The sequence below is a fragment of the Macrosteles quadrilineatus genome, unplaced genomic scaffold (genome assembly GCF_028750875.1).
Source record: "Macrosteles quadrilineatus isolate MER2022 unplaced genomic scaffold, UCM_ALF_1.0 Scaffold_6__1_contigs__length_79288215, whole genome shotgun sequence".
Lineage (NCBI taxonomy): Eukaryota > Metazoa > Arthropoda > Insecta > Hemiptera > Cicadellidae > Macrosteles > Macrosteles quadrilineatus.
The window spans coordinates 46853190-46864139 of record NW_026542599.1 but is presented as its reverse complement, the minus strand read 5'-3'; positions in this window follow the sequence as shown (position 1 = coordinate 46864139).

The window sequence follows — 10950 nt, the reverse complement described above, 5'->3', positions numbered from 1 at the left end:
GGTAGTTGCACTGCATACAAACGCACAAACAAAAAGTCGCAGTTACTCTTAAAATCAGCAAATCTTGTTTTACTCTTTTGTTAAAGACTCTGACACTTTTAGACTGAACTAATCACATTTGTGGGCGATAAAATGTCAACTTTTTCATTATTTATAGAACCAATTCCCAGCAAATTCATAAAATTTTGAAGGGTATGGACTACTTTCCCTGGAAAGTATTTGTGTTTCCTGTATTGAAAGTCACTGACATACATTACAAAAACGTCAGGGCTACGCATAATATAAATTTAGTTTATTTAAGATTTTTTATTTTTGCGAGCTACAAAATGTCGGATCAACGCATCGCCCTACCCTGCACTTGGCACTGTATATACTAGATTACTGTACACTCTATGTGCAGAGAGCAGTTTTACAACTAAATTGATTGAAAACTATATATATATATGAGTGAGTTTAAAGGTCATTTAGAACACAAACTCTTGTTTGATTCAGAGAAAAGTGATTGAACAAGATTGCCATCTGTATATGGAGTTTGCAGTATTTCTTCACTTTTCATTCATTCATTCATCGCAATAGCAATTTCACTACAATGTCTTCTTTTGGATCAAAATTGTAATGATCCTTGAACCTTACCATTTTATATTGGAACTTTTTTTTATTGCACAAAACTTAGGTGGTTTGAGCGAAATTCAATAAATTAAAGAAAATTGTTGTGTTTAAAGTTTAATTCAGAAAAAAAAAAACTGAATTTTATAAGTATGACACATAAATTCTAAATGGTTTATCAAAACTTTTCTACAGTTAGTTTTCAAACAAAACACTGCAGGCTACTTTGTGTTTTCAACTTAATTTGTAGGCTTTTTTAATTCTCTAAACACGAAGAGATAAAATTTATTTATTTATTCATTTTCTAGACAAGAATAAAAATGTGTGTATAAAATTTAGCAATGTTTCAATAACTGTGGGGCCTAAGGACAATGAGATGATAGTTGTGGTGTGATTGTATACTATAAACACCTAAGTTTATGAAAAGATGGATGATTTTTTTATAAATCATTTATAAAATAAATTTGAGGGTTCAATTATCATAAATCGTTATAGTCTACTTGTGTTCACACAAAAACCCGGAGCTGGACCAAAAGTAGGCATTGTAAGTCTTCCATGCCCAAACCTTACATATCATCTTCATTTGATTATTTAAAAGAATAACACGATACATCTCTTCTCAGCATGTTTTAACTTACGAGTTTTCCCAATATAGACTCCAGTGGTACAACGTGTTTATATACTTAGATCAAGCCTAACCTTATGGTCTATGGTTTTTTACTGCATGTCAGTCTTTCTACCTTAATGTTAACTCTGCTGACGACTTATAGTCTTAGATCTGTTGTTACGATTTTTTAAAACTATAGTATAAGATAGTGATTCAAAAGGAAATAAAAAGCTTTGTTCATCTTTGCCACGGAATTGCAGACCAGTGAGCGTAAAGTATTTTCAAGGGGTTACACCTAGCTTAAAAAAACTTGCGTATCGTGAAGTTTTTAGCCGTTGGAAGAAAAGTGGCTTTATTTTAAATTGATTTTGTTTGGTAATGGGAGTTGTTCAGCTAGCGTTGCAGATAAAATTGCAGTCCAGGGTCTTAAAATATAGACACACATTAAAAAATGTAATATTGACTTTGATATTTTGTCCTAGAAGAAGGTCTTAACCAGTAGATTCGATGAGTACCGTATAGGAGTAGATACATGAATCTACTTTGAAGAATGTTTATACTGTACTGGTAAAGAAGAGGCCTATTTACCTTGATTCCGTCTAGTGATCCACGACACCTCCTTTAAGGGTGGATGGAGATCGTTTCGGTGAATGTGTCGCCTTGTTCGAATCCTTGTCACGAAGATCAATCTTCACTCATGTTTAGGTTATCAAAACATTTACCACGCATACACGAACATTTAAACAAGATATACAAATTAATAATAAATAAACCTCTTATTTGTATGTTTAAGTGATTCTAGACCACACAAAAATTGAATTGTATACTGGGATGAAATATTACCTAACGTTATCGTTTTGTGTATTTTTGTGTATTTATGCCACCGAATTGATTAAATTTTCTCAGCTAAACTAGCAGAACACTACGCCTTTCCAAAAGAAAATCCTTAACCATTATGTTTGTTATTGACTATTGACTATGGGTTATCAACGTTTTCTCTAGGGTTCTTTTCATTCATGTTGAGTACAAAAATGTAAGAATTATTTCTGGGTTTGCCTGCAGGCCGGGCACCTTCCGGCCGGCCGGCCTTAGGGTATACCGGAGCGTGTGTGGTCTGCTTTAAATAGCTTCTGTCACCATTCAAATTTAAGTACAAATCATAATTTACTGCAGACAAAGAAATTTACAAACTATTAAAAATATTATTGGATTGGATAATAGAAAAGCCAAAAATAACAGAAAGGATCTTAAACATTTATGATTTCCAACTTTCCACTATGATTTGCATTCAACATGTTTTAAACTTTACATTTTACTGCCAATAAATTTTAATATAGTAGTAATAATAATTAAAAAAAATATTTTGTTGGAGTTATTACTTACAGTTTTGAAAAAAAAATTTTAGGACCGGTAAATCATAACGTAAAAGATAACGCATAAACCAAACAAAACTCAATGATTTGAACTAGAATTTTCATATTTCATTGCTTTCTGATATAAGTCTTTTAAATTAGAGAGGATCTGTACAATTAACTCATGAAAGTAATAGCTCGATTAGCAATATAATTTTGACCAATTAATTGTTATTGAGAGTAAAATTTGTAGGAAGGTTTGAGTTTGTAAATATCAATATTGAATAGTATTGGAGTAGTTTGATTTTCTGGTTTTAAAATGTATAAAAGTAAAAAATATATAATTTCTAGTAATATTTTGTAGTCTTGTTAAAACTATGACAATTAGAGAGAAATGAGAGTTTAATTAAAAAATCAATTTTTATTAGCATTTTTATTTTACGGTACATTCAGGTTTGATTTGTTATCAATGTGGTTTTATTTATTTGTTTCATTTGATATGTTTACTATACGGTTGACGACCTTAGTATTGATTTTCAAGTTAGTGTGCACACTTGTTTCATATAAGTTCTTTCCTTTCAAAATCTATTCCAAATTTGAGACGGGCTTAAATTTCTGCAGAAAAAAACAATCGGTGTATACTCAGGATAAAGTTTTGAAAAAATCAATATCTTTTGACCCATTTGTTTCTTATACATTTTAATTCACTTTGCCACACTAAACGAAAACGTGACCAAATACCCCGTAGTTAGTTACGAGTAGACATCCAAGCAATAGGGTTTTGTAAATGTTACTATGACGTGTAGATCATAGCTGATGTACAAAAGTTTCTTTTTAGTGTTTGATTTTGCCACAAAGCCCTCTAGCATTGAATTGACTTTGATTCCTAAACGTAGAGATTACGTTTACCACGTTAGTTTACCCCCTCCACTTGCTCAATTGCATCACAGGCCCACGATGACCAAGGCTTTTTGCTTAGTCGTTCTCTACCGTTATAGCACTCTTAAGCTACGATAATATACAACTTTAAATAATAATAGCTATATACTATGTCGAGTAGACTCTTGTACTTAGACTACTATAAATATTTAGACTTATCGAGTACTTGTTAATATATCTATTATATACATAGTGACTATTTTTAAAATTCAATCTATTATCGGTTGATTGTGATATGCTTTATGCTTGTTACTCTCGTAGGATAAAGTTTATCTTTATTGGAACGCTCGGTTGTGTGTTGAGTGTTTTGTGTATTGTTAACTAATGTTTTCCTACTCTTCTCGTCGGTGATTCTTTTAAATAATGTTTCCAGTTTGATTTCTTTAGCGTCTTAGAATGTGATAACTTGAAACAAATTTCGTTCACCTCGACAGTCGAGAACGGAGATTTACAGAGTGCAAGTTCAACAGTCCCGGTAGCTAGATTTTTATCACAGGAAGTCTCCGTTCTAGACTTTAAAATTTCTCTGAGAATAAAATTTTACTAGAAGTCCACTGTTATAAAACCGCATATAAATATATATATTTAAATATGAAGGCATTTTAAAACTTAAGAAAATAATCTAAGCTTTATAGCGAAATGATATGGTTTGCGTTATGTAAAATATGTAGATAGTAATTTTACAGTGTTATTACTATAATGTAAGTTAACCCCCGTCATTAAGGTTATGTGTACACCACAGATTATCAATTTATTAAACCAGTTCCTGAAACTTATGTTTTAAAGAGTTAAGCAAGGATAAAATGAGAAACTGAGTTTATTTGATTACTGCAATTATACTTCTTAAAATTGAATAGGTTATCTATTAGTTAAATCAATTATACGCATTATTTACAAGCTGTAGTAAGTATATTGATCATAAATACTAAACTATACTTCTCAAGAATTAGACCCAGCTACGACTGTGTGTATCATGAAAAATATTTGCAATACTATTAATTTCGGTGAACAGTGAACACTTGTTATCAAACAATTCCATTCAAAAACTGTCAACTGTCTGCCCTTGCTTGCTCACTGACTAAAAGAAAGAGCCTGTTATTAAAAAAGAGTATTTTGTAGCCTACAACAAATATGTAAAGAGAAAGACAGTGACAAAAGCAATGGAAGTTTGATCAAGTTACTTCAATCTTTGTAATTGAGAAGGAAAAAGTTTGGGTTAGTAAGAAAAGAAAATGTTAAGTATCAGTTTGCAAGTGTTTTTCATATGAAATACACATGAAGAATTTACCTATCTAAAATCGAAAGGGATTTCCACCAGCTGTCATGTGTTGGATTAGACAAAAATGAGGAAACTTATAAAGAACGTGATTCTAATAAAACTATCAAACCTTTAAAATTATAGTCTATACATTTAATTCTTCAATTTAAAAATGACTTCGTTAACTAATACTACCCTGCATACAACCAACTTCCTAAACCCATTGATTTATTTAAATTTATTTTCCTCAGGTTGATTTTTTTGTATATGAAATACTTGTGTGAGGAGGTTTTTATTTATAATCTATGTTTTAACCATCTATGTTGCTCCAGAACAGCAGTTCTCAACCCCAATAGCAGCTCTTGACTGAGAACCAGTTTATGTTAGAAACGCTACACGCTGAGGATTATTTTGTGGCATTATTGAACACTAACATATTATGTGGTTAGCCCCATCTCCTTGTTTATTTTATTTTTATATTGTGACAATATTTTAGCTATTCAGACCTGATAATAAAAGCATTAAAGAAGAAAATTCAAGCCTTATTTCCCGCCTCTCTTAAGAATTGTAATTGTCTGCCACTTGCATTACAATTTATTTTAGTGATACAGTAATTCTAGTTTTAAAATACCCCGGCTGCATCAAACCTGCAGGCTGATTAATATATTTCCCTATACGAATGTTTATTCCCTATTTACATTTGATTAAACAAGTACTTATTAGGTTTGCTGCTATAAGATGGGAAAACTTTTTAAAATGTTGAAAACATACAGTAATAACATGATGTACATAAAGTACATTCAAAACAAATAGATGCAAATTTTACCGAATAGTGTTTTTGGCCTCTGGGGACATTAAAATGATGGGTTAATCAGTCCCGTATCTAGGTATATTTCTGTACAACCTAAGGTAAAAGCCTTTTCTTTACAGGGTAATTCACTAAATACAGTAGAGTACAGTGTACTTGCATTAATTTGCACTTTCTCTGTCCAAAAATTATGACTGTACCTATTCCATCAGTGGTCGTTTCCAAATCAGGACCACATCAGGACTTAAATGTAAACCTAAGACTTTCTCTGTGGTATTGATCAGTTTCCCTTTATACTGTGTTTAGGCCTTGGTTTGATTTTAACATATGCCATGATTCTTTGACCAATGTTAAAATTTTAAAACTTTGAGTTACTTTAAAATTATATAGGCATAATCAAAAATTGTAATTGGTTACGACTAAACCATCCAAACACTTGACAAAGCAAACTTGGTAAGTTTGGCTAAAATATGCTCAGCCGTTATCGATTAAGTGTTGTAAAGATTACACTGAAGTTGATCCCAAAGAGCTTCGCTTCGCTCCGCTCAAAAAGTAAAATTAATTATAAATTTAGCTCCTATAAGTAGTAATGGGAATGAGGATTTATTTTAGCGAATTTCCCCTAGAGGGAATAAGCTATTATCGTAGTACTCATGGTAAGACCTGGACACGGGGCCGATTTACTTTTTCGTTTTGAGGTCCCTAGAGACCAAAAACACCATCCGTTCAAATTCATATATATATATAAATTTTTTTATATGTGTCCGTTAGCGCGATAACTCAAGCAAAAATTATCCGATTTTGATGAAATTTGGTACAAACGTGTAAACCTACATTTATTCGAACGGGTTTGCGAACCAGCATGATCGGACTATGGGAAAAGGGGTCTATGGTTTTATGGGGTCAAAATTGGTTTTTCTCTTTTTTTTTCCTAAAAACTTAAAATTTAGCAATTTCTTTCCAAACCATTTAGTAGACCTTAAAAACAAATAATTTAGTATATTAAAGCGTTATTATGCGCCTAATGGTTACGGAGAAAATTCCAAAAAAATTTAAATTTAAAATTCCCATGTTATTCGTATGGAGAACAAGTAAACTGTTGTAGTTTGCTTGTTTATGAACATATTTTGATCAAATTTGGAAAATGTTTTAATTTATTACCAACTATTAACATTTGACAAAAACAGTTTTAACCTCCCTGATGCAGCAAACCTAAGTACTTGTTGAACTAATTCTATTTAAATAGGAAATAAATGTTATATTTTAAGTAGACATTTCAGTGTAAATCCAATCAGTCAAATGGAAATTCGCTTAGTCTGCAGGTTTGCTGAGGCGGGGGTATTTAATGAAATTATAAACAAAATAGTATTCACGACAAAAATAATGCACACTGATAGTCAACACAACTACAACTTTAAGGTTATGTGAAGAAATAATTTGAGGAATCAGGAAAAATAATAATAAATAGTTGCTAGGCAACGGTGACGATAAAACAATTATATTGCGATGCTATGGATACTGATTGTGTATTTAATACCGGAATGCATTCATGTTTTAAGTAAGTAAGTGGGCAGCTGATTTTGCGGCCCTAGGGATGTAAAAACCTGCTCGGTCCCCAAATAATGACGACAGCTGGCATGGCCAGCAAAACGTAACTTTCAGCCACCAATTAACGTATGTAAAACAGCTAAAAAACATCATAGTGTGGTGAAAGATTATTTTTTATATCTTTGGTATATATTATTAAATTTACAAATTAAATTAAGCATTGAAGATGGCAGACAAAACTAATATGATTATCAAAACATCGAAGACTAAAAATGTAATATTAAATACAGTACATTTGTTTAGTAACATCTCTGATTTTACTCTACAAAAATATCAATGAACAACAAACCAGTTCTTTTATCAGGTCCATAGTCCATTGCATTTACATTTTCACACTTACTATTAAGTACTAACAGATATTTGATTGATTTTAGAAACAAAAGAACACTGTGTACAGCTTAGTTTTATGATATTTTCCTTGGTTTAATTTAGTTAGGGGTGTAGCAAAACACAAATTAATAAATTTATCAAATGCAATATAAAGTAAATGTGAACTGCAAGCTACGTAAGATAAAATAAAGAGTATTTTGTATTACCATTGAATAACTAAATATAGTTACACATATACTATAGTTTTAAGAACAAAAAATCGAAGGCGTACAATTTAGCTATTTATACTTTTCTTTAGTTAAAATTGGGGAGTCGTTTTAAATAATAATTTCTCCATTACCTAAAAAAATTCTTATAAGTGTAAAACTTGGTACGTATATTGAATTTTACTTCTCAAATAACATACTAAAAGTCATCGAAAAGAGACTTGTGCTATGGCCGCCATATTGAAAAATGGCATACAAAAGCCAGTTTTCCCCGATTACTAAAAACCTATTCATCCTATAAAAACATAAACAAAAAAATTTCTCCAAAAAAAGAGCTACAACTTTTATTATCAGCAATATTTTGATATAATTAACCGTTTAGCCATAAAATGCAATATTTAGAAAAAGGAATTTGAAAATTCGTAAAAAAAACAAGAATTGCCATTTAAAAAAGTTTCAAAAAAATTATTTAAAAAATATTTTATTTTATTAGGTAATTAAAAAATTAGAATTTTCTGAACAGTTTCATACCATTAACATAACTTTTCCTTTCCATTTATATTTGCTGTGAAATTTTTAATGGACCCCTGCTGGGGTAGCGGATTTCTACCCCCGGATATTTACCCCCATGAAAAAACGCCTACGTCATTTTGACGTCACGAGGGGCGGGGCTTATACACGTTCGAGAAACAGCTCGCGACTGGAAATCTACCCCCGGACATCTACCCCCAGACATCTACCCCCGGACATCTACCCCCGGAAATCTACCCCCAGTGGTCAGCTCTGCTGCGTATCGGCCAATATTCATTGTTGTAATTGATTTTATAAATTGCTTTACCTTATTATATCCATTAGTAAACATGCGATATGTCGATGTCTGTTTTAACATTATCCATATTTATAATTCAATAAGTTGTAACAGTCCTTTTCAACACCCGACCTACTTCACTGATTTTTACGATTGAGGTGTCTTTTAAAAGCTTAAGATCTAGCGCAGCACAAAATGGTAATTAAAAGGATATTTCGATTATGGCTTCAAAAGGTTGACTCCTAAGCCTTTGATTTATTGCTAGAAGGTGCTTCCAATGGTTGACCAACTTTTACACTATACAGTAACAGTTTAAAAGTGAAATGTGAGGAGTACTCATGAGATCAATCTTTAAGTCAGGTTGTGAAAACATGAATGATCGTCTGCAACTGTAAACAGGAGATGAAAAAGTTATGCAAATAATATAATATTGCGCACTTTTCACATGGTCAAGTGTTACATCGTACTGAACCATTGTTTTTACACACATTTCTTAAAGGATAAAGTGAATAAACTGTGGTGAACTTCCGGTTTATTCAATGTAGGCCTAGTAGAATAATTGTTTAGTAAACCAAAACTCAGTTGTAAACTGTTAAATTGAGAAAGAGGATCAATAAAAGTCAGGTGTATAATATTAAATTTTTCATATCACCTAGTAAAAAAAATTAGTTTCTAAGATTTAAATGCGTACTAAGAAAGGATTTAAAGTATTTTCTCTTAAATACCTAAAAATAAGACAATTATTCAAATTCTAAATAATGGCCACATTCAATTTTTTAAGCATAGCCTAATATCTTTTAATATATATATATATATACGCCTAAATACCCCCATTGCAGCACATATATCCACACACATATATTACACATATATTAGCATTCGCATATTCAGAGCATGTATAAAGTCTTATTGGAAAATCCTGCCTTAAAACAAAACTTGTCAACTTATGTCCATAAATAAGTATTCAAAAGATGCATTCATAAGAATACCATATAGGAAGTGAATAAGCAGGTTTCCTGCCAGTAAAATGTTAAAATGAGGCATTTTAAGTATAATACCTAAGGTAGCATACAGAACAGAATTAGGTTAAACCCGTCGACACTGACGGTTACTTTCAAGGCTTATGCTAATTCATATAACTGCGATAAATAGATTGAAGTAATACAAATTTTGAGCATTTAGCTCTTTAGCTTTTTTGATGAGTAATAAGTGTAAAAGCAATAATGACTATTGCGTTAGTTACAAAATATGGCTGATCATTCAATGAATAAAATATTTCCCATACCATACGTCATAAGAGTTATTATTACAATGCTAACCGGTTTCTCTTCTTTTGGAAGAACCTTTAAATAGTATTAAAATCGTATTGGTCAATCTTTTGTGATAAACACTTCCGATCCGCGCTCATGCATGCGCCGTTAGCTGTTTCTGTATGTGAAAGTTTGTCAACCATTTAAATCACTGTCTGGAAATGAATCAAATGCTTAAGGGTCACACTTTTGAAGCCCTTTATCAACATATGGTTTTAAATACCATTTTGTGTTGAGCTGGATCTTAAGATTTAAATTTAGACCTCAATCATAAATATCAGTGAAGTAGTTCGGGTGAAAAAGGGCTGTTACAACTTATTTTTATTAGGAAGATAGATAATGTTAAACAAGGCAATGACATATCACATGCTTAATACTAGATATTAGAGGGTAATGATTAACCGAAGAGACGTTGATTTACATAAACCAATTAATAAAATCAATTACAACAATGAATATTGGCCGATACATGGCAGAGCTGACCACTGGGGGTAGATTTCCGGGGGTAGATGTCCGGGGGTAGATGTCTGGGGGTAGATGTCCGGGGGTAGATTTCCAGTCGCGGGCTGTTTCTCGACCATGTATAAGCCCCGCCCCTCGTGACGTCAAAATGACGTAGGTGTTTTTTCATGGGGGTAAATATCCGGGGGTAGAAATCCGGCGACCCGTGGTAGTATGTTTTATGGTTTTATTTACCTACTGGAATAACATAACAAAAGCCCTCGCAAAATTGCCTATGCACTGCCAATTATCTTAGTAAATGGATATTGAATTTTACCAAAGGATTAAGACATTAAAAATAAATCAGTGGAAATAGGTTAATATTGTAGTAGTAAAAAACAAACCCATTTAATACAATATTTTGTTAATAAAAACATTTACCTATCATTGTATCCTTTTACATAATTGCCCCAAACTCATTCATCATCAGTAGGGTGTTAACTGCTTGCCAAGAGTTTCCGCGTTATTATTATTATTATTATTATGCTAGTTTATTATGGTAGTCTAGCAACGACATTTAAAATTTCGCAGAAAATTCTGACTAGGATGACCTAAAAGAGGGGGATACGCCGGGGGTTTGGGGGTACGGAATGAATCCCTGGGAAGGAGACATGTAA